Genomic DNA, 25,978 nt, shown 5'->3' on the forward strand with positions numbered 1-25,978 from the left:
TTCATATAAAAAAGGAGTTTCGTTGCATTTTGTCAGGATAGGGGTATGCTATCCTGACGAACAGAACATCGTTCTTGGGCACCTAGTCTATGGTATTTTGGAGCTGGGTGTAGAAGTCTTCTGCATCTTGGTCACTCCGGGAAGAGTCGGGGGCGTAAACTTGGATGATGGAAATGTTCAAGTTCAAGTTCTTTATTAATCAATAAAAAATTGCTTAACCAGCCATGTTTAACCATTGTCTATTGAGTGGTAAACACCCCTTAGCACGGAAAAAAACAGTTGTAAAGCTACTCCATAAAGGAGGATCTAAGTCCCAATTTGGAAATTATTGGCCAATTTCAAACACCTCAATTTTTTCGAAAGTTCTTGAAAAGAACTTTCATGGCTTAAAAATGGCTGGTTTAGCAAAGGTTTTTACTCTATGTTTTGCCATTTCATATAAAAAAGAAGGAGTTTCGTTGCATTTTTGTCAGGATAGCGGTATGCTATTCCTCTCTGTTCTTAGCAGAGGTCATTGTCAATGGTTCTGGATAATCTGCCCTTCACAAATGTCCCTCCAGAAAGGGATCCTCCCGTTCAGTGATCTGCAGCACCGAGCGATTTGACCCATTGCTGGGGGAAGGTTTGTAACCACCGGGAGGTGTCCACACGCCGGTGGGCCCTAGACAGTGTACATCTTAGGGGTCTTCCTCCTCCTACGCATGTATTTATGAACCCCAGGCTAAGGTGTCCCAGTTTCAATCATGAACCCCAGAAACTAGGTCCCCACAAGGTCTACGCCTCATATGGAGGTACCCTACATATTTGTAGGACTTTCCCCTATCGGTCACCTGGGGACGCGCTGAGTAGCCTTGGGGAGGCCCTCTAATAAGAAAATGATTCAGTAGTAAATATTAAAACGCCTGGAACCCCAGGTGGTCTGTCAGGGGTGGGGATCTTGCCATCCGAGTGCTAGAAACAGGGATGCTATGATGTTAGAGGGGTTTGGGTCCTAGAAATGACGTTAGTAGGGGATATGTCCTAGAAATTCTATGATAATTTCACTATTATTACTACTTTTTAAATTATCTTGAGCGAGAATATTTTTTAACCCCCTTTATCACCTAGCCGAAATCCAAGATCCATCCCCTGAATGAGTAAACACTGACCGAACTCCACCGCAGTGTGCGGGATGGCTGGGAAAAAGAATTTCTCGAAATAGAATTTCTCCCTTTGCGTGTTTTGATAGTTTTGCTGAAAAATGTGTTCTCGGCTGCGTAAGGACTGAGGCAAACCGCTCGGTGGACTGCACACTCCCTCAGGGGTGCTCAGCGAGTGGGCCGTTGCCCTAGTGGAGGGAGGACCGCTTCAGGCTAGCCAAAAAAAATAGAAAAACATTTAAAAATTAAATACTTGAATATTACTACTTTGTGCAACGAAAAACATAAAAATAAACATATACATAAATGACTAGATAAGAAAGGGCAGCGCTGATCTGGCGACGGAAAAACAGGCTCCCTCCCACAGATGCCCCCCTCCCCTGGAGTCCTCTCCTCTCGTCTTTACTTAAATTAGGTTTTTAATTTTTCATATTTTATCCTATTTTAGTCACAATATTTTCTACATATTACATCTATTGTGAAGGTGTCCTCTGGAATTGATTTCTAGGTGGAGGGTGGAAACTATTGTTAGGATATTAAGAAATATTCATAAATTTAGGTCAATGAAAAAGGGGTATTTGCTTAAAAGCTCTTAAAATGCTTTAAATCCATCTCTAATATCACTCCCCCATCCCCTCCGGGTTTCATGCTAGGACCCTTATTTTCTATAATGCACGGTTCTATTTTTGCGTATATTATGATGTCTTTTTTCACCTTTTATGTTTTTTCGTGTTTTTAGCTGTCTTTTTCTTTGTTTTTAATATTGCTTGTCAATTTGCTTGAAATAATGAAACCTTTCATTTACAAAGTCTTTGTTCTTAAGATGTATTGTTTTGGATGATAAAGGAGATTATGTAATTAAACCACTCCTTAGTCTGTATTGCTATTAATACCTTGACAGCGATTATTATCCTGACCACACTCCAAGTAATTGAAACACCCAGGAATCTTGCCAAGAATAGGAGTCTTGCCAGGGTTGAGAATTAGCATAGAATTGTGGCACCTGGTCACCAAAAGAGGGATGCGCCGTTAAACCTTCTTCTTGTGCCGTCGAGGCAATGAAAAAAGGAGTAGTCTCTAGGCATGTCCTAGAAAGCAGTAATGGGATTCTACTGCGGTTTGACTAAAGAATTTCGAGTAAAATAAACTCCCACGCCCAGATTGAATATTCTTTGGGAATTACATCATAAAATGACAGAAGTTCTACATCGGGCTGCCAACTTTAAGAAATAACGTACACCATGTGGTGCATACCAAGCGTGATGGAGTTGTGCGGCACACATGGCACTCCCAGATATACACCACAAAGCAGAAAGTGGGCGACCCCTCGAAGTTCTGAGTAAACTGTTATTATATTTAACCACCTGGGACCAGTCAAACAGTTCGTGGTAATGAACTGTAAGTAAGGAGCGAACCGGCTCAATAGTAACCAAAACTCTAAAAAACAGAATTTTGACACCAGTAGATACATCAAAAGAATTGAATTTTTATGCTGATTTCAAATATACAAGTTTCATCAAGTTTAGTCTTACCAATCAAGTCACGAGCCTGAAAAAATTGCCTTATTTTCAAAAAAAAGGGGGAAACCTAAAAGTGGTAGAATCACACCATCAGATTAAGTATATCAGAAAATCCTACTGTAGAGGTTTCAAGCTCCTATCTGCAAAAATGTGGAATTTTGTATTTTTTGCCAGAAGAAATATCACGGATGCGTGTTTATTCTTTTTTTTTCCTTTTTTCAGGGGGATCGCATCGATCCAGTGGTTCTAGTATATCGTGAGAGGACTCATTCAAAAGTTCTAGTTAAAAGTTCTAGTGCCCTTTTTAAGCTACCGAAAAATTGGAGGGCAACTAGACCCCTTCACAAGTAATAAGTTTTGGTTGACCGAGTAATAAGAATATGCTTGGAGCCTCACATAGTCTCATAATTGAACTATATTAAGGACATTTTATTTTGCAATGCCTACCCCATAAAAATACTTGAGACCATCATAGAAAAAAGACGAAAAACGGCAGAAAAGAATACATCAAATCCACAAACACCAACAGATACCGTTCCATTGGTGGGTGATAAGAAACTTTTCACTGTTCTACCCTACATTCAAAAACTGAGTGACAAACTGAAAAGAATCCTTAAAAAACATAAACTTAATGTCGCCTTTAAAAATTCAAATATTATACAGAACTTTTTCAACAACGGCAAAGATAAAACCAGCTCCGTTCTGGGTAGTGGTATTTATAGAATTCCTTGTTCTTGTGGTTGTTTATATGCTGGTAGAACCCAACACAATTGGGGGAGAGGTTATCAGAACATAGGTCCTCAATCGACAAGGCCATGAGGGTATGCCAAAGGCCTGAAGTTTTTGATTCCACCTTGGCTCAACTTGTGTATGAGATCTACACCATTTCATTTTGTTTGACATAACCTCCATTGTTGCCCCCGTTAAAGGTCTCACGCATGTTTTCAGGGAGGCAGTTGAAATAAAAAAGCACATTCAGCAAAAGGTAGCTCTCAATAGAGACACTGGAGAAGCTTTTTAAGTCCCATTTATGATGAAATTATGAATTCTGATCGTTTTTACATACATCCACAAAATTATATAATACAATCAAATAAAATCTCTGATAATACTCTAACTGGAAAGCGATTGGCCTTTAAGAGTGCATTACGTAGCATGAAATTTTGAAATGCCATTTAGACTTGTCTTTTTTATTCAGTTACCCTTTCACCGTTACTGAGAAAGAGTCGTTCAATTTTAGTTTTGTGTTTTTATTTTAAGGTTTGGTTTTTTTTTTATTTTTATCAGTTTTATTGTGCACTGAAGACGGTCAAGTGGAGGTCTTGACCGAAATATTTGCATAATTTTTCCCTGGCTGTTAATCGTCCTCGTTTTCTTCCTTTCTTGGCGATTTTATGTTTTATAACTTACAGACCTTTCCACAGGAGCTGTGGGGGGTCATATTACCCCTAAAGGCATTGTTAATAGGTCTTTTAACTATGTTGAACAAAATGGCTATCTCAAAATTTTGATCAGACGACTTTGGGGAAAAAAGGGGAGTGGGAAGGTGGCTGGTTATCCCCCCCCTACAATCCTTTTGATCGCTAAAACAGAACAGTGAAACTTCTAATTAATGTTCGAATGCGCCTTCTCCCTGTATTCTAGGTCGATTGGTCCGATACAATCATCCCTGGAAAAATAAAAATAAACACATCCGTGATCTTTCTTCTGGCAAAAAATGCAAAAATTTACATTTTTGCTTATGTAAGCTTGAAACCTCTACATTAGGATTCTCTGATATGCTGAATTTCATCGTGCAATTTTTTATTAAGATTCTTTGACTTTTGGGGATGATTTCTCCTTTTTTTGAAAATCAGACAATTTTTCAGGCTTGTAGCTTTTGATGGACATGACTAAACTTAATAAATCTAATATATTTGGAATCAATACAAAAAGTCAATTCCTTTGACATATTTATTTATATCAAATTTCTGTTTTTTAGAGTTCCGGTTACTATTGAGCAGAGTCGCTCGTAACCACGAACTGTTTGATAATAACTTGCGTGGTCACGAATTAAGCATCCAAAAATAGTATCTCAGACATTGAGAATTAAAAGCATTGTAGCTACAGAATCCAGTTTTACAAGACACTTGCACTGGATTCTATCTTGAGAACAGGAAGGGGGGGGGAGATTGAAAAGAGAAATTAATTCATGCCTCAGGCTTGTAGCCGTGAAAATACACTGTATATTCATGTAATCGTGAAGACTAATAGCAATAAAGTAAAAATAAAAGAATATTTGTCAGGGAATTGCGATTAATTCAGAACGAAGCAATAGTCTATTTCTCCTCAAGCATTTCTAGTCGTATGTTTACGGGGATATTAAATAAGTACCATTATTACACCCCCCTCAAAACTTAATTTCCCCCTTTTTAGCATTATTTTCACTAAATACTTGCCCCCACCCACTCCCCAGACAGTTCAGAAAGAAGCAATAGTCTATTTCTCCTGAAGCATTTCAAGTCAAATGTTTACCGGGGTATTAAATAAGTAGCATTTTTAAACCCCCCCCTCAAAACTTAATTTCCCCCTTCCTGGCTTTATTTTAACTGAATACTTGCCCCCATTCCCCTCACTTCACATAAAGTAGTCAAAATAGAGCTTAGCCAAATCTAAATTTCATAATTTTTTTATGTTATTAATTACACTAAAAAAAATTGAACACCTAAAAAGCCACGATAATTATTCGCTAGTTTGATGTGGCATAGACAATGCAATGTTTTGAATAATAGCAATACAGTAAAAATTAAAACAAATATTTGTCAAGAAATATTGATTAGTTCAGAAAGAAGCAATAGTCTATTTCTCCTGAAGCATTTCTAGTCGTATGTTTACCGTGATATTAAATAAATACCCTTTTTACACCCCCCCTCAAAACTTAATTTCCCCCTTTTTAGCATTATTGTCACTAAATACTTGACCCCGTCCACTCCCCAGACAGTTCAGAAAGAAACAATAGTCTATTTCTACTGAAGCAATTCAAGTCAAATGTTTACCGGGGTATTAAATTGGTAGCATTTTTACACCTCCCTCAAAACTTAATTTCCCCCTTCCTAGCTTTATTTTAACTGAATACTTGCCTCCCTCCACTTCATATAAAGTAGTCAAAATAGAGCTTAGCCAAATCTAAATTTCATCATTTTTTTATGTTATTAATTACACTGAAAAAAAATTGAACACCTAAAAAGCCACGATAATTATTCGCTAGTTTGATGTGGCATAGACAATGCAATGTTTTGAATAATAGCAATACAGTAAAAATAAAAAAAATATTTGTCAAGGAATATTGATTAGTTCAGAAAGAAGCAATAGTCTATTTCTCCTGAAGCATTTCTAGTCGTATGTTTACCGGGATATTAAATTTTTTTTATTTCTAAACTATTTTAAATTGACAATACTCTCCAAAACATCACTTGTGTATTATACAGTACATTATCATCCCATCTCCTCCAATTCGCAAATCCCCCCTCGTGCAACTGAACCCTCCATGTAACTGAACCCCTGTATAACCGAAACCCAGTACAACTGAATCCCCATGTTACTGAACCCTCGTGCTACTGAACCCTCGTGCAACTCGACCCAATTTAACTAAACCCCCGTGTAACTATACCCCCTTTAACTGAACACTCGTGCAACTCTACCCAATTTAAGTAAACCCCCGTTTAAGTGTACCCCCTTGAACTGAACCCTCGTGCAACTCAACCCTCCATGCAACCCATCTCCCTCAAAACACTTTTCAGCCATCTCTTTTTAAATTGACAATACTTTTCAAACGTTACTTGTGTATTATACAGACCACATCGGAGAGGTAAAGCGAGGTCAAGTCACAATGTCATTCTATCGTTACTTTTCGGACATTTCTTCTTAAAACTTTATTTTCAACTAATTCATCCGGGTTTTTCACAAGCAATTCGTACTATCCTCGCTCGTAATCGCTAATCACCTTAACCCTTTATTAAGTTATAGGCAATACCAGTTTAGAAAAAACTAGAATAGTGTCATAATTTCACTTTATCAACTCTCAAATTCTACACCCACCAGAAACCTGTCTCCTTGTGCAATTGAAACTGTTAAAAATGGGTGTTACCTTAGAAACCCGTCTGGTAAGGCATGTACCGTTCGTAGTAATAGGTGACTGACCCTGGTAAGTCATATTACGCAATCACTTGTGATATCTATTAATGCTTTACTACTACTATCTACAAATTTCAGTTTAAATCGAATGAGGCTTTTTTTTAAAGTCTATACGATTACCTCTTTGATAAAAACCTTATATATGAACAATAGACAGATTGCATAACTTGTGGACAGCGATTGACAACAATGAATGGATTGATAAAATAGCTCCAATAAGGGTGTTTAGACCATTTCACTTGCTGACATAGAGGGATCATGACTGTCTGGAATTGACCTTAAAAGGATTTTGTGTGCCAAAGTAATTTTGTATCTATCACAGAGTGCGTATTTTAACCTTATAATTGGATAATTATAATAGATTTACTATGTGTTCTTCCCATACAAAATTTTACCTTATCAAAGTCTTTGGGATGGGGGCGGTGTATTTGGCATAAAGAAGAAAACTTAAGCGTAGATATTAGGAGAGGGGGAGGGTGAGGCTGGAGACTCATCTAATACGGGGTGGAAATTCACTTATCTCCTCAGTTCTCAATTAAGGAGATTAGATAGACTCATTGGGCTGTAGAATGTTGGACCGTTTGAGTTGTGGAAGACGTTAAAATACTCAAAAATGCATTATACTTTCAGTTATTGCAGGGTTGATTTCATAGATTATGGAATGGTGAGCACCCTGGCCCATCATTTGGGTGATCCTCAACTCATAATTTGCAATTTTGATTAATTGTTTCGTGTTATGTGCATATATTATTCTATATATGTTATTTTGAGTTATACTTTTATCGCATTGTGTTCATTTTTAAGCCTTGAGATCAAATATGAAACCTTAGCGTAGGCAGTGGTGGGAGGAAGTCTCCCCCCTCACATGAATAATTGAGCAGCGACAGATAAAGTAATACAAATGAAAATAATCTGTCTTAAGAAAATGTCTTTTTTCAAAAGACACGAAAAAAATTGTCTAAAGAACCTCCAGTGCTATCTCTGGCATTTTCGTTGATTCTTTATTCCCGTTACTTTCAGATGTAAAATTTAAAATATTATTGAATGGGTTTAGTCGTCCCCTCCTTGAATAATCCGCATTTGGAAAACCCAACCCTGGGAAATTCCTCCCCCCTCAAAGAACATTTTCTTTTCCTGCTGATAATTCCCCCGCGTTAAATTCCACCCAGGAGAAATTTCCCAGCCGTGGAATATGCTCCCCCAAAAACATATGCCCCTCAGATAATTTTGGATATTCATAAAATTGGAAGCTGAAATTTCTACTTAACTTTTTAGGTCAGAAGCAATGTTATAGCGTTACCTAAGTAAAGAGCCATAAGGGTTCAATGAACTAATACTTATTTATTTTTCCAGGGGCACTTTATGTGGAAGAGATGGTCACATAAATTTTGTAACGGGGTATATTGAATTACAAATTAAAATCTATAGTGCTTTTACACCAGAGGTGGATCCAGAATTTTTTAGGGGGGGGAGGGCAAAATAGATTGATCTGATAAACGTGCGGTAGAAGGTTTAATGCTAAGGGCTGGGCGAGCGGGGCTGGCTGTGCACAACAAAATGAGGAGTTTTTAGAAAAAGGCCCAATAAAACATTAAAGCCTTATGGTCTTTATGACCTTTGATTTTCTATTGTCTAAATCTTTGTAACAGAAAAAAATTAATTAAAAAACTAAAACAATTTTACAAAAGAGATAATCATTAAGCATTATATAGAGCTATGCTCCTATTTGCACAACAATTGAGGGGAGGGGTTTGGGTTTAGTGCAAAGGGGTGGACGGACGGGACTGGCTGTGCAAAACCTTCCAGTTAGTGGTCCTGTTTTCACTGATCTTATTGCACAACTAAAAAAACAATTAAACATCGAAACCTTCTTTATTGCCTTTATGGCAATGAGGAAATCCTTTTATATGGAAGCAAAATCTACAGAAAAAATTCTTTTAGTATCTAGAGAGAATTATATAATCGTTGCAGTATATAGAGCTATCCTCCCATTTGCGCTACAATCGGAGGAGGGTGTCGGATTTATTGCTAAGGGGTGGGCGGACGGGGCTGGCTGTGCAGAACCTTCTCGTTGGTGGCCCTGTTTTCACTAATCTTAGTGTACAACTAAAAAACAATAAAACGTCGAAACTTAATTGCCCTTATGACCTTTAATTTTCTATTATCTAAAACTTAGTAACATAAGAAAATTAATCTAAAAAACTAAACTAACTTTACACAAGGAATAGCCATTCACAAAGCAGTATATAGAGCTATCCTCCCATTTGTGCTGCAAATGCGAGGATATTAAGGGGTTGGACAGACCTATCAGTAGTAAGGCAATAATAGACACGACGAGAGATTACGTAATATGTCTTACCAAGGACAGGGGTAGGCGGACGGGGCTGGTTGTGCACAACCTTCTCGTTGGTGGCCCTTTTTTCACTAATCTTAGTGCACAACTAAAAAACAATAAAACATCGAAACCTTATTGCCCTTATGACCTTTAGTTTTCTATTACCACAGGTAGTCACCTATATATATATATATATATATATATATATATATATATATATATATATATATATATATATATATATATATATATATATATATATATATATATATATATATATATATATATATATATATATATATATATATATATACATTTCACAACTATATGCCTTGTCAGACACGTTTTTTCTAGGTTCAATAACCAAAACTCGACTTCGTCATATTACATATTCAAAGATGGTATCTGTAGAAATAATAATTTTCATCTGGAGGGCACATAATCAAGTTTTTTCACTATAAATAATGATGGAATTTCTCTTTCTGGATTAGTTGAATAAAAGAACTTGAAATAACCCTTTTATAGTTAAAGTAATTCATTTTCCAATGGAGAGCTATAAAAGAATCGTGATGGTAAGTAAATATACATTATTCTTGAATTATCATAAAAAACATGATCTTCTTTATGTAGCTAGCTATAACTATCTGCCATATGGCTCTCGGATTGACAGCGGACTACATATCTTCTGCAAAATTCACATACTTTGTAACAGCTGTTTAGGTATTTTGAGTAAAAGGGTTCTTAGCCGCTTCTCGTGAAATTATGTTCATATTTCATTAGCAGTCTTAATTAGGCAAACTTAACGAGACGACCATCGTTTGCTCGGCAAATAATTTCTATTTTTTTCTTTATGTATTGTATTTAAAATATGTGGAGCTTAGGCTCCACATAGGACTGTCAGTCTTTTTTATATGAGTTTAAGTAGATTGTGATTTAAGCCTATACGGTTACAAGTTACCTAGTGAAAAAACTGAAAATGCGCGCATGTGTGTTTACTCAAGGGGGTAATTATTGAAGAAACACGAGGATTTGGAGGAAAGGGCGCTCCCCATTAATATTCTAAATAAATAAAAGACGGACTAAATAATCAAAATTGATTTTTTTCTTCTTTTTTATGTATCGTATTTAAAATATATCTCTCTTAGGCTCCATCTGGGACTGTTGTTCTTTTTTCTTTGTGTTTTAAGATGATTGAAAATTAGGCCTATAAGGTTACAAGCTACCTAGTGAAAAAACTGAAATTAATTTTTATTCTAGGACACTGATGATCAAACCCCGGAGCAAAAGTGAGTGAAGTTAGATGATGCCCCTATCAATACTGAGAGGCACCTAATACAATCTTTGAACTCGATGAGGCCAACTGTAATCAGTTACGCATCCCGTTTAGATGGACAAGGAGTTTCTCATGACCTACCTGTAATTTCTAACGTAAGTCCATTTATCATATAACCCCGAATTTTATATTTAGGTTTATAACACACTCACAATTTTGCAAATTCCTTTTCAAACAAGTTGCCTATTGTTTAACTTTCAAGCCTTGATTAGTCATAGATGATGTCCATGTGGCAAAGTTAAAAAAAATAATACTTAAACCCGATCAGCGTGCATCAGGGCCACCAGGAATGCTTCTAGCTATAACAAGTCTTGCATAAAAACCAGTCTTTTGATTCTGGATTTTAAGGAAAATTGATATTTTTCATTCGCGCGTTTTAAAAAAAATTAACGTTAAAACTCAAGTTTTACAATTGCGAGACAAGAAGGGGTAGATATTCTGAAACTATTATAATAATTTATTAAATTGTTTCCTTCTATAATTGGGGGCAATAAGACTCTTTCGAGATTGACTTTTACATAATATGCTATGCAGGGAAACCTGACTTCTATTTAGTGGTGATTTTAAATAGGCAAACTCAACGAATGAAACATTGCTTGCTCGGCTAATAATTACTAATCAGCTACTTGTGATGTGTGCGTGTGTATTTACTCAAGGGGCTAATTATTGAAGAAAAAAGAGTGTGGAGGAGTGGGGTGAAAAAATATCAATCAGATAGTGCCTTTACTCTGATACATTACTTTTTGGTACTTATTTAGTAGGCGGTAAACATGTGACTAGAATTGTAGTGACATGCTTTACGAAAAAAATGGGTTATCGCTTCTCACTGAGGTATTGGTCACTCCATGACATTTTTTTATCTTACTTCCATTTATTTTATTGGCATTAGCCAAACTTCACGTTTTGTGTGCCTACCAACTAGTAAACATCTATCGGGACTTCTTTCTGCTCAATTATTTTCAGTTCAATTAATATCATAAGAATGGCAAAATATAAAATTGATTAAGCTCTCTTTAGCTACTTTATATGATTGAAGTGGACATGTATCTAGCCAATATAATGCTAGGAAAGAATTTAAGTTATGAGGGGGTTGAAAAATTGGCTTTCTAAAATCGAGAATATTTCACATGGAGAATAAACCCTGTTTTTTATAGATTAAGATCAGTGAATTACCGCCACCACCACCACCATCAGCTGAAGAAGTACTTATTTACAGTGAACCTGCGCCAATCACTACACCGCAAATGGAGTTTAGAGATGCATATACTTTAGTTGTTGTTGATATTGATATGGTAGAGAACCCGGAATGGACAAATAGGCTTATGAATGAGTAGTTGGGTGATAGTAGCACAAGTGCATCTAAACCGGGTTCTCTTAAAGAAATAGAGTCTCAGGACAATACAGGCTGGCTAGATTAACTATCCTAAAATACCCTGGAGGGCATACTAGGTGATTTGGGTGATTTTACACAACGGGGAACTAATGTAATTGAACAGGCTGGGGGTGGTGCTATTGTCGATTCTATGCCACACCCCGCTATTGAGGTTAACGATAGTAGTAGTAGTGAAACAATACCCTCACCAGCATTTATACTCCCAGATTTTTGTTTCTAACTCTGCCTTGCACCATACAAATGTCTACTGTGCAAAATTTGGTGACCTCTTTAACTCTATAATGTCAGGGGATATAATAACAGACCCCAGGCTATTCATTATTTATATGTTAACAAGACTTGAGCCCGTCTTGAACAACAGATGGGGGTATGGAGAGGGAGGGACAGTTTAATAGCATTAATAGCACTACAAAAATTTAAATGAAAATGAGAGCGAGCTCAATTCAAAATACTTACATACAGAGATGTTAGACATTCTCCCGCATTTATCAAATTATGAGGTTTTTTTAGATGGGGTAAGCAGCATTGTAACTAAACTGGATAATTATAACGAGGGGAGTAGCGGGTCGGTTGTTTTTTTATTGAGAGTCTAAGTGTTAACATCTGTAGATTTAAAAAGGATTTATCTTAAGATGTGGGGCTGGGAATATTGAATTAACATATCATTCTGATTTAGAGGGTTGTCAGGGGATACGAATCTGTTTCGATGCGAGACTACAGTGTTTCAAGTATGCATTTTTAATTGCCGCCTATAGACCTCTGCGCGATAATGCCTCTAAGAAAAAGTTGGATGAATTAGCAGTTAATGGTAGGGAGGGTTCAAAGTTTCCTAATGTAGATTTTAATTGTTTAAATGGTCAAATTCCCGTAACATTAAAAGAAATAGATATTTTGAGCGGGTTAATGCACATTTAAAGATTGGTGTTACGGTGTTGCAGTATGAAACAGAATTTGAGGAGGGCCAGCATTCTGATAAAAAGGGTGTATTATTTCAAGTGAGAGCTTCCTCCATTGAAGAATTGGGTTTTTCTTCTTTACACACCTCCCACAGAGCCTGATTCAATAGAATATTTAATACAATAACAGATATTAGTAGGTTTTTCTGTGAGGGTAAAAAGGGGAAAGGTGTATGCTATTGCTGTCCAACATGTCTTTCAAGATTTCGTAGTAATTTAAATTTAAAGCATCACATGAAACACTGTAAACGCCATGGATATCAGGAAGAACACTTTAGACTGCGAAGTGAGACTCAGATGTGTACGATTCGTCAAATCCAAATCGTGTTAAAATACATGCAGCCATAGGGGTCTCTTAGGCTCAAGCGCAACGAGACTTCAGTAATGCCATGCAAGTGTTGGATGTAGTTGAGTCGTTAGGGGGTGAAGACTTCATGCGCTCGGTAATGACCAGTCTAATTAAAACAGCGAATAGTGCCATATCTGGCCTTCGCTACACAAACTATCCTATGCTCCTATCACCAGATGACATATTGGCCATTAAGAAATGGTTTTGCAAGGGGGAATTTAATGATGGTGTTGAGAATGGGGGAAAGAGGAAGGTGATTGACCATGATCATTTATGGCAGGAAATTACATTGGGAGAGAGTACTTTTAGAGGGTTAGCACATCAATCGTGCAATTTAAACGTTAGACAACAATATTTCGTACCGGTTTTTATACACAATTCCAATTACGACTTAAAGTTTATTTTACCGGCATTGGCTCGCATTGCCAAGGGGGGAGTTGTAGATAACGCATGGATTGATGGTTCTTTTTCATATAATATCATACCCAAATCATCGGAGAAGCTATTGCTGCTAGTATTAATGTGGAAAACAGTTGAAAAGAGCAACACGTGCCTGAATAAAATCCGTTTTCTAGACTCTTTCAGCTCCTTCCCTAAGTCATTAAGTCAATTGATTCAGGTAAAGAAAAGTGACAATTTTGATAGCTTCTCCCCTCCTTAAACAGCGCTTCCCTGATGATAAATGTATGATTTATTGACGTGTAAGGGCGTATATGCATATGATTACTACAACTCTTCCTCGAGGCTATATGAGGTGTCATTACTACCCATTGAAGCTTTTTACAATTCTCTTACTGAGAATCAGTGCACCACTAGCGGCTTTGAATTTGCTAAGAGGGTTTGGGCAAAAGGTTGGTGTAAAAATGGGTGGGATTACTGTAAACTATACTTGGCCATTGATGTATTGAATCTTCTGGAAAATGTGTGCAAAAATACGAATAAAATCTATGGGGAATTTTGGATGGATTTAGGGTATTATTTTTCCACTCCTCATCTGGTGATGGACTTGATACTTAAAAACAACAAAGAAGAAATAGGTATGATTGCCGACGTGAATCAGCATCTGTTTGTAGAGAGATCAATGAGGAGTGGGTATGTTTGTCACGGGGATCGTATCATGAAAACTGATCCGACCGGACAGCACACCGATGAAAAGTCAGATACGTTTTTTATATGAACTCTCTTTATCCGTTGGCAATGTCTCACTAATGCTTGCCGTGTGGCAATTACATATGGCTTAACAATCCATGTGCTTTGTATTTTCCCAACATTTCTACCGTTAAGGAGAATGGGGCACAGGGATGGTTTTTTGAAATTGACGGTGAAATACCCATTGAAATCCATGACTCGGTAAAAGACTTTGTTTTCCGTGCATAAATAGGCCGGTGGGTAGGGACTCTCTGAGCCCCTACAATTTATCTTTAGTAGAGGATGGGAGTATGCACTGGGTTCCTTCAAAACAAAAACTTATTGCCGACCTCAACCCGAAACTGAATATCATTGTACATCACGTGCTATTGAAATGGATGGTGTCCAATGGTTTCAAACTATTCAAAGTCATAAAGATTCATAGAACCCTCCAATTTGATCAAAAGCCCTACATGAAAACGTTTATTGACACCTTTGTCATTAAACGTTCACAAGCGAAAACGAAGGCTGAGAAGGAAATCAATAAACTCATTTTAAACTCAGCCTTTGGTAAAATGTAGGAAAGCGTACGAAACAGAAGTCGATGTGACATTGTAACCAATCCCAAAGATTGTGCTCGAATCATTGTTGATCCAAATATCACGTCGTTCACAATCATAGACTCTGATATGGTGCTCATACATCGTAAGAAAAGAAATATTGTTTTAAATAAAAATATTGAGGACGGGAGTGCAATAACGGACATACCTAAAAAACACATGTTGTCATTTTATTATAATGTATAAAAGGTACAATGGCCGATTGAGGGACAAGTTCAAGTGTATTTACGGGGACACTGATTCACTCGTGTTAAAAGTTAAAACTAAAAATTTATTGAATAATTTGGAAACTAAAGAATGCATTAGCTTGCGGATAAACTATACAAACTTGGATGAGTATCTAAACCTAGAATTAGTGAAATATCAGGCCCCCAATAAATTTTGAATATCGAGATCTGAAACAGAAAGCGGTACTATGTTCAGTGGTGTGTTTTCTGGGCCGAAGGTATACTGTGTGGAAACGCACAACAAGGATATCACACAAGTTTGCAAAGGGGTTCCTACACATTTTGTAAAAAAATAATTTCGATATGAGTGTTTATAGAAACTGTGTGGAACGTAGTTTAGTCCCAAGAGCAAAAGTCTTGACGCTTCGCTCTTTACAATTTAAAAACTAAACAGTTAGAGTTGAGAAAAACGCCATGTCAGCCATATCGGACAAAGTCTATGTACTTGAGGATAGTGTGAAGGTACTACCACACGGCCGCTGCGCTGACCCGGCCAGGAAGCTGGCCTGGCCGGGATGGTGCTACCTTCCCGGCCGCTGCGGCGACCGGGACGCACCGCAGGCCGGGCCGGGGCCGGAGGGTTCATTAAATAACTATGTATAGTGAAATTATGAACAAGAAGAAGAAGAAGTAACTGCTCTGCCTTGCGCACACACATATATTAAAAATTTATTGATAAAAAAGAAATTAAACACCCACCACCACCCACCTTATACTATGAATGAATTTAAGTTAATTTTGTAGACCGAGTTGTTCTCTATACTCTACGCATTCAAATCGGTCTTAGATTAAATAGTTACTGTTTTAATTAGACTGGTCAATGCCGAGCGAAGGAAGTCTTCACGCCCAACGACTCAACTACATCCAACACTTGCATGGTATTACTGGAATCTCGTTGAGAGTGAGCGTAAGAGACCCCTATGGCTTCATGTATTTTCAAACAATTTGGATTTGACGAATCGTACACGTCCGAGAGTCTCGCTTCGCAGTCTAAAGCGATCTTATTGCTCTGTAGAAGCGTCTTCTGGAAGTTCTTAAAACGTCGCTCTATCTCCGCTTTTTGATTATTTAGTTCGTCTATTATTTATTCTGAATTTTAATGGAGAGCGCCCCTTCCTCCAACTCCTCTTTTTCTTCAATAATTACCAACTTGAGTAAACACACAAGTGCGCATTTTCAGTTTTTTCAGTAGGTAAATTGTAACCGTATAGGCCTAAATCACAATCTACTTAAACTCATATAAAAAAGAACGACAGTCATTTGTGGAGCCTTAGCCAGATATATTTTAAATACGATACATAAAGAAAAAAATAGAAATTATTTGCCGAGCAAACGATGGTCGAATCGTTAAGTGTGCCTAATTAAGACTGCAAATGAAATATGAACATAATTTCACGATAAGTGGCTAAGAACCCTTTTACTCAAAATACCTAAACAGCTGTTACAATGCATGTGAATTTTGCAGAAGATATGTAGTCCGCTATAAATCCGAGATCCATATGGCAGATACTTATTTCTATCTACATTATATATATATATATATATATATATATATATATATATATATATATATATATATATATATATATATATATATATATATATATATATATATATATATATATATATATATATATATATATATATATATATATATATATATTATATATATTATATATTATATATTATTATATATTATTATATATTATATATTATATATTATAATATATAATATATAATATTATAATATAATAATAATATATAATATATATTATATATTATTATATATTATATATATTATATATTATATATATTATATTATATATATTATATATATATATATTATATATATATATATATATATATATATATATTATATATTATATATATTATATTATATATATTTATATATAATATATATATATATATATATATATATATATATATATATATATATATATATATATATATATATATATATATATATATATATATATATATATATATATATATATATATATATATACCAATGGTAGGGCATGAACCCAAGAAACTGCACATATATTCTTGTATAATTTCTTATACATCTATGATTGAACCAGAAAATAGGCATTGGCTCAGAAACCAGTCTGGTAACTCAAGCATCGTTCGTAGTAATAGGTGACTACCCGTGGTAAGTCATATTACGCAATCACTTGTCGGATATATAGATGACTGTCCCTGATAAGACATATTACGTAATCTCTCGTCGTGTCTATTATTGCCTTACTACTGATAGGTCTGTCCAACCCCTTAATATCCTCGCATTTACAGCACAAATGGGAGGATAGCTCTATATACTGCTTGTGAATGGTTATTCCTGGTGTAAAGTTAGTTTAATTTTTTAGATTAATTTTCTTATTTTACTAAGTTTTAGACCATAGAAAATTAAAGGTCATAAGGGCAATAAGGTTTCGATGTTTTATTGTTTTTTAGTTGTGCACTAAGATTAGTGAAAAAAGGGCCACCACCGAGAAGGTTGTGAACAGCCAGCCCCGTCCGCCCACACCTTAGCATTAAATCTGACACCCTCCTTTGATTGGAGCTCAAATGGGAGGATATCTCTATATACTGCAACGATTATGTAATTCTCTCTAGATATTAAAATAATTTTTTCTGTTTTATATTTTGCTTCCATATAAAAGGATTTCCTCATTGCCATTAAGGCAATAAAGAAGGTTTCGATGTTTAATTGTTTTTTTAGTTGTGCAATAAGATCAGTGAAAACAGGACCACTAACTGGAAGGTTTTGCACAGCCAGTCCCGTCCGTCCACCCCTTTGCACAAAACCCAACCCCTCCCCTCATTTGTTGCACAAATAGGAGCATAGCTATGTATACTGCTTAATGATTATCTCTTTTGTAAAATTTTAAGTTTTTTTAAATTAATTTTTTTCTGTTACTAAGTTTTAGACAATAGAAAATCAAAGGTCATAAAGACCATAAGGCTTTAATGTTTTATTGGGCCTTTTTCTAAAAACTCCTCATTTTGTTGTGCACAGCCAGCCCCGCTCGCCCAGCCCTTAGCATTAAACCTTCTAACGCAAGTTTATCAGATCAACCTATTTTGCACCCCCCCCCATAAAAAAATTCTGAATCCGCCCCTGGTGTAAAGGCACTATAAATTTTAATTTGTAATTCAATAGACCCCGTTCCAAAGTTTATGTGACCATCTCTTCCACATAAAGTGCCCCTGGAAAAATAAATAAGCATTAATTCATTGAACCCTTATGGCGCTTTACTTAGGTAACGCTATAGCATTGCTTCTGACCTAAAAAGTTGAGTAGAAATTTCAGCTTCCAATTTTATGAATATCCGAAATTATCTGAGGGGCATATGTTTGGAGGAGCATATTCCACGGCTGGGAAATTTCTGCTGGGTGGAATTTAACGCGGGGGAATTAACAGCAGGAAATGAAAATGGGGGGGGGTCTAGTTGCCCTCCAATCATTTTCGACTATTAAAAAGGGCACTAGAACTCTCAATTTCCAATCGAATGAGCCTTCTTTGAAGTTTCTACGACAACCCCTTCCATATGAAGTGCTTCTGTAAAAAAAAATATAATAAATAAATAATAAAACATTGAGAGCCCTATGGCCTTTACTATAGGCAACGCTGTAGCGTGCCTCTGATACAAACGTTCGTAAATAAAACTAAACAACTTCCGAGGAAGATATTTAATCAAATAGAAGTAAAATTAATATGCAAATTGTTTTTTAATTATTCATGTACGGGGAGCGAAAATCAAAACCTCCGTTAATTTAAAAACGTTCAAAAATTAAATAAAAAAACAAGTTTTTCTAACTGAAAGTAAGGAGCACAGTTTATATAATTAGCATTATGATCTGTCCCTATCTCACCCATTATAAAAACACGGACCGAGGTGCAAGTGCTCCAGAGAACCTATAAGCATAAGCGGCCTTAGATCTTTTCACGGGTAGACAAAGAATAATCACCTACGGAACAGGTATTGACAAAACCACTTGGCCGGCTCAATCAATAAGTGGACAATAGGTGCACAAATAAGTGGGAGGAGCTTTTTGTTCGCAACGAGAATGAAGAGCCAGAAATCATCTGCGGTAAACTTACTGGATAATTATATAAACTGTGGTAAGAAGCGACATTAAAACTTAAAACGAACAGAAATTATTCCGCATATGAAAGGGGCTGTCCGTTGTCTCCTCAACGTCTCGCTCTTTACGCTAAAGTTTGACATTATTTCATTAGGCTCATAATTTTCACTCTTGGAATCAAAATTTTGCGGGACGCTAATGCCTATACTTTCAATATCCCTCAGAAATGAGACAGCAATTATTTTTTTACATCTATAATTAGAAGGGTCAAGAATGAGAATGCTCATTTTATACAGATAACAAAAGTTGAAAACGGTTAAAATTTTACGATAAGTTCAAATCTTAAACAATTAATAACACTTCTAACAAATGTCCTATATCACAGTGCGAACAAAAAACGTGACTTACCAATTCACTTTTCAAGGACGGCTGTAGGCCAGAGAATTTCCAACAGCAACCACTTCAAATGAAGAAAAAGAAATCCTCAGTGAGTATTTGAAAATAAATTTTGATCTTCACTAAAGAAGAGTTACTTAAGCCCAAATGACTATCAAGAAAAATAAGTTTTGCCAATAGCGGAAATGCCTCTTCGCAACAAAGAAACAGGCCTAGCTTTCAGGCACTGTAGATGAAAAATGAGCGTGAGAATTTGCGTTGCCAGTATCGGCAGAGATAAGGTGCAAAACTAACCAAATTTGAAGTCCAAGTTTTTTTCTGTAGACAAATCCAAATGTAGGTATATCTCCTTCACAGAAATCCACTGCTACCACTATGTAAACCTTTCTTTACTACACCTTTCTGGTAATTACTGGGTTTACATTGAAAAACATCTAAGTTTGAATACTTGTACTGGTAAGTGTGAGGTCGATTCCTTCAGTGCTAAGGGTTCTCGTAAAAGAAGATACTACAAGAGTCTCTTTCTATAAACTTGTGGGTTTTTTATACAAAGCAAATACGAGACAAGAGTTTCACTGGATGAAGACAAGACAGAAACTAAACCAATAAACCCACTCTCTAGAATACAAACATCGTAAATTATGAACAAACAAATAAGCCCACTATCTAGGATCCCACTATCTAGAATATAAACATCGTAAATTCATGTGCTCCATGAAACTCGGCGATCAAAAACCCAATAAACATGTTTTCCATTTCACGTTTCCAAAACCCAATATAATTTACAACATCGACCCCAATTGTGAATATCTCTTGTTCCAAGAATTTTACCTGAAGTTTATAGCTCTCTTAAAATTATGATCAGATGTAATTTACAAATGATGAGCTTGGGGAGGGGCTGGTGGCCCTCCATTCACTTTTTTTTCTTAAAAAGTGCGCTAGAACTTCTGACTTCCAATCGATTACGTCGTTTCTGATCCGAAGCTTGTACAACCATCCATTCCATAAAAACCTTAAACTCCCCGTGGCATAGCTAATAACCAGTGCCCTTGGGCTCTGGAGGGTAGTGTCCATCCTGGAAGCATTGTTAAATTCTCTTTGGACTGTTGTGAAGAAATGACTATTTCACAATTTTAATTGGAAGCGTTTGGGGAAAAGAGGGTGCCGGGTTTGAGGGAACAAGTTGCCCTCAATTTCGTTTTACTCTTAACAAAAAGCTATTACTTTACATTTCCAATCAAATGAGCCTCCTCTAAAGTTTGGGTGACCACCCCTTCCATAAAAACCTTTATGGAAGGGGTGATTTAAAATAGACTCTGGGAGGCTATGTTAACCCCAACAGCCTTGTTATGTGATCATTGGATTATTCTTTTAACAAATGGTTATCTGAAAGCTTTTATTGGATGCATTTGGGGAAAATAGGATATGAGGGGAGGGGGGCTAGTTGTCCTCCAAACATTTTGACTCTTAAAAAGGGCATTATAACTTCTGATTTCTAATACAATAAGAAATTCTGATTTCTAATCCAATAAGCCCCCTCAGAAGTTTATAAGACGACCCTTTTCATCAGAACCTTACATGCCCCGAGCATTACTTAAAACCCTTGTCTTGAAGGCTTTGGGGGGGGGGTGTTTTAATCCTCATAGACCTTATCATTGGAATTTCAACTGCGCTGAACAAAATTGCAATCTTAAAATTATGATTGGATATGTTTGGGGAGATGATGGGCTTGGGCGGCTGGTTTCTCTCTAATCACTTTTGACTATTAAAACAGGTCGCTTGTACTTTCAATTTCCAATCGAATGAGCTTCTTTTGTAGTTTCTAGGACAACTCTATCTGTACAAAAAGCCCTGGTCTGAAAAAAATAATACATTGTACACACATCGCTGTTTACTTAGCTGTTTACTATTGCACTGCCTATGACTGTGTTTTTACTTTTTTTGCTTTTTTGTCACTGTTTTCAACTACTGGAGTACACTTTTAAAAAATGCATTAAATAAATTTAACAAATAAACTTAAATATATCAATAAACTCAAATGACAAAATAAACTTTAGGAGGTTAAGTGTTAGAGATGGTGATATTTATCCAAACTCCTGTTTGTAGTCATTTTTTGTCCTAACACCTTCAGACAATGTATTCATAAAAGCAAAGTATTTTCAAATAAGTTGTTCAAAGGAGATCATCGACAGTAAGATTAAGAAAATAAATAAGAATTTTCTAGCGCTGGGTGTTATTAAGAAAGGCTGTAAGTGGTGAATGATATTCAGTATTATTGATATTTTCAATTCAAGTTTGAATACCAAAATGAAATATATTTGATGGCTTTATAATTCATAACTATATAGCATTAGAGATTTTCCAAAGTGAACAACTAGATCAATACAATCACTTATGGTAAAAAAAAAAGGAAAATATTAATAAAAACAAGAAACACTTATCCGTTCTGGGGGAAAATACAAAAATCATCCATTTCTAATTATAGTAGCTTCAGATATCGGCCCATGGGTACTCATTCATGCTAAATTTGATGGTTTTTTTTTTTTTTTTTTTTTTTTTTTTTTTATTGGGAGTGCTCCCTTTCCAAGTTATTCCCTTCTTTCTCTATAGCTATGTGAACTTTCTTATGTACTACTATCTTGGGATATTGGACTCCTAACTCAAAACAAATACATCTTTGGAATCAATCAGTTCGTGGTATCGAACTGTAAGTAAGGAGCGACCCAGGTAAAAAGTAGCCGAAACTCTACAAAACGGAATTTACGCGGGAGTATCTTTTCATGGAGGAAGTTTCCATGGAAACTTGGAGGGGGTTCGCCCCCTAGTCAATACCTCACTCATTACGCTAAAGTTTTTTTAGTAGCCTACTTTCAGAATAGCTACTTATTCTAATTAAACGACCTTTGCGATTCAGGGGTCAATTTAAAGAATTAGAACAAAATTCGATGTTAGCGTAAAGAGCGAGGTGTTGACTAGGAGGCAACCCCCTCTTATACCTAGTAATTTCTGTTCGTTTTAAGTTTAATGTTGCTCCTAACCTTCAGTTGAAAAAACTTTTTCTTCTATTAAATCACTATTTAAGTGCATATGCTTTCGTTATGGATAACGATAGCTATTTACTTACCATTCATTACTATGAAGGGTTTGAAGATTTTATTCCTACCAAATCATGTAGGAAAAATGTTTGTGTAAAACTGGGAAGGGGTCATTCAGTCACAAATTAGAACTCATATCCCCCGTATTATGGTTTAAAACCTATTGACGGGCAGCCTACAATAGGCTAACACGTATTTTTCTATGTTTTTCCCTGCTCTTCTCTCTTTCGTTTGGTTCGCTTATGATTACTTTATCTACCCAAATTTCCAGGGGAGGGGCATGGTCCCCCACCCCTCTTGCGAGTGTCCATGTGCATTTCACCTCCAAAGTTGCAAAATGTGGAGAGGAAATCTGTTTCCTGTGCTTTGCATTATACAATTGTTATATTTACCTTCGACACGTATATTCTCTTTAAACAGTAGAATAAAACCAATTTCAATAAGAAGAACAAAATATTAAGCCATAAGACTGCAACGTTGTTTATGAAACTAATTAAAGAAAAAAAATTTTGTATAAGTAAAAAGCCAAGTTGATGCTTAAAACTTACATTTTTGTTTATTTTTTAGAAGTGAATGCAACATATTGCTACAAAACAAATAATCTGATTCATTGCAATACCCATTTCCCATGACGATAAATAAAAGTTCAAATAGGGATAAAATCCTTTTAATAGACAGTGTTTTTTATAACAGTGATAGAAATTCACAAAAATACCAGATATTTCGGTCACATATACAGTGACCGTACTACTTTACTACTTATGACGGTCACTGTATATGTGACCGAAATATCTGGTATTTTTGTGAATTTCTATCACTGTTATAAAAAACACTGTCTATTAAAAGGATTTTATCCCTATTTGAACTTTTATTTATCGTCATGGAAAGGCAGTGTGGTCTCCGAAATTATCTAACCCATTTCCCATTAATTGATTCTGAAGAGATAGAGCTTTCCTGAAAACAAAAAACCCACTCCAAGAACAGGATAACTAACTTAAGTTTCTCGATAGTTTTACACCGTCCATGAATAGATAACTTTTAGTACACAATTTTAATTCTCTAGACTCAAATAATTTCGGTACTGGCGCGTTATATGGTCACTTCTAAAAAGTGAAGTTTGGTTAATGCTAATGAAATAAAACAAAATAGGATGAATATGTAATAGTTTAGAAACAAATTTCAGCAATATATTTGCACATTTGGGGGGTTGGGGGTTAAAGCATAGCATATGTTAAATACAAATCCTAACTTAACCTAGGCATATCCCCCCCCAAACTTATTTGTATATAAAAGCGACCATATAACGCAACAGTACCATAGTTTCCTTTTAAAAACACTAAATATCCCTTTAATTTTTGTTTTCATTGAAAATAATTGCACGTCTTAAAGATAGCTCTGTAAATAGACCACAATTCCACACCTAGGTTATTAGGAATATCACCACCTAGACAGATTAGCCTATTATCACCGTCTGGACGCAGGGTTGCCACTTAGCCGGTATTTTTGGTGCCACTATGGGTGGCAAAGTAGTGTCAATTTTGTATAAAAGTGTCATTTTCCTAAATTTAAAATACAAAAAGAAAAGGGAACCCATAACATCATGGAAAATCACTGAGTCAAAGTTTGAGGATTAATCTGTGCTTAGCTCATGTTTGGTTAAGTCCATTAATGTGCTTCAATTAGAAGGAGCATTATTTTAGATACAACAACAAGCTTTTTAAATTGAAAATATTAACCAATCTGCTTGGGATCACCCCCGCGTGGTTTCCCGCATCTTTAAATTCTACAACCTCCAACATGATATGTCGGATCTAGTGCTATCTATCAACTATAAAAAGAAATTTTGATTTTACTTAGTCGGTGCTGATTTCCGGCTTGGTGTAGCACTTCCACTCTTGTCACCTTTCCAGTCCCCCTCCTAAAAACCCGCTAAAATGCAAATGGTGCTTACTGTATAAAATGAGAACTCGTCCCACAGGGTAGTTTTTTTTCTCAGCAGTCTTTGTTCATAGCGTGAAAAAAAAACGGAAAAAGAAAAGAGGAAAAAACTTCAGTTTTTTCTTTTGAGAAAACGGAAAAAAGGGACAGCAATACTCGTCTACATTGAGAGTTTTTCATCCATTTTTTCCATAAAATGGACTATCTGGATTATTGAAGTGCATTCAGGTGCTTGAAACTTTTCTTTTCGATGACCTAATGATAAACACAACTAATAGTGGTTCAGACACTAACTCTTTCAAATAATTTATTTGGCAAAACTAGTGGAAAAACAATAAGACAGCTATATCATTTAATCTGTTTATCACAACCTGAATAGAATAAGTTTCACGAGAACTCTCGCCACTCCCAGTAAATTTTTCTTTACGATGTCTCAAGGGACTAGGGCATAGGAAACGTCAACTAGCATTTTAAGTATCAATATGAAAGCACCTTTATAATAAAAACGAGCATTTAGAGTATCAGCGTGAAAGCACATTTGCAATCAAAAATTAGTGGGAATGAAATAACTAAAATAAGGAAGTGCGTCCAAATTCAATTTATGTAATGATGTAACATAAATTTAAGTAAGAAAAAAAAGTGAAATTATATTGTGATTTTGCTAATGATTGCAAAGGATTTAAGATAATGGAAGTTTTGGTATCTATTTTGTTTTAGTATGGTGGTTATGTATGAATATTTATTTGTCCATTGCCTAGAGTTCAAAGAAAAAATATGAAAATATGAAAATGTTAGAGCGCATTTTTGCGTCACTGGCCCAGTCACTGAACGCGTCACCAAATATTCTTGTGGTACACCAGTGAGCTCAGTGGATGTTTTTGCATTGCTGAGTCGTTGTGTGATTTCACCAATGAGCTTTTCAGTCACTGGGCTTCAAGAACTCCAGTGTCACTGAAATCGATGAAAAGACGCGTAAAGTTAAGCAGTCATTGGCCCAGCTATTAACATAGTGGCGCAAAAATACACTCTTAGCTTTTCTTGCCCTTTTCTTCTTTGAATTTTAGTCAACCCTCAACTAATAAAACATAAAAATTGAATTTGGATCCACTCAAGAATTGCAAACTGCTTGACTTACTTATCGTCTACAAATTATTGCAACAACACATAATAGTTGAACTAAACAACTGAAAACAATTGAAGGCTTCTCCACCACATTGCAGTTAAATGTCTGTCTCTTTCCTCTTCATTGCCAAGTATTTCGCACCG

General features: G+C 35.8%; 1 pseudogene across 1 annotated transcript in view; it reads right to left on the bottom strand.

Moving 5' to 3' along the window:
* The window catches only part of LOC148955473 (kinesin-like protein KIF18A), a 104,101-nt pseudogene extending 83,865 nt beyond the window's left edge, over window positions 1–20,236 (bottom strand). The window contains exon 1 of the transcript XR_016143592.1: window positions 19,692–20,236. The product of XR_016143592.1 is annotated as a kinesin-like protein KIF18A (transcript). The remainder of the gene's footprint in view (window positions 1–19,691) is intronic.
* Between the last annotated feature and the right edge of the window lie 5,742 nt (window positions 20,237–25,978).

The sequence above is a fragment of the Artemia sp. Qi Xiang Cuo genome, chromosome 2 (assembly GCF_049724085.1).
Source record: "Artemia sp. Qi Xiang Cuo chromosome 2, ASM4972408v1, whole genome shotgun sequence".
Lineage (NCBI taxonomy): Eukaryota > Metazoa > Arthropoda > Branchiopoda > Anostraca > Artemiidae > Artemia > Artemia sp. Qi Xiang Cuo.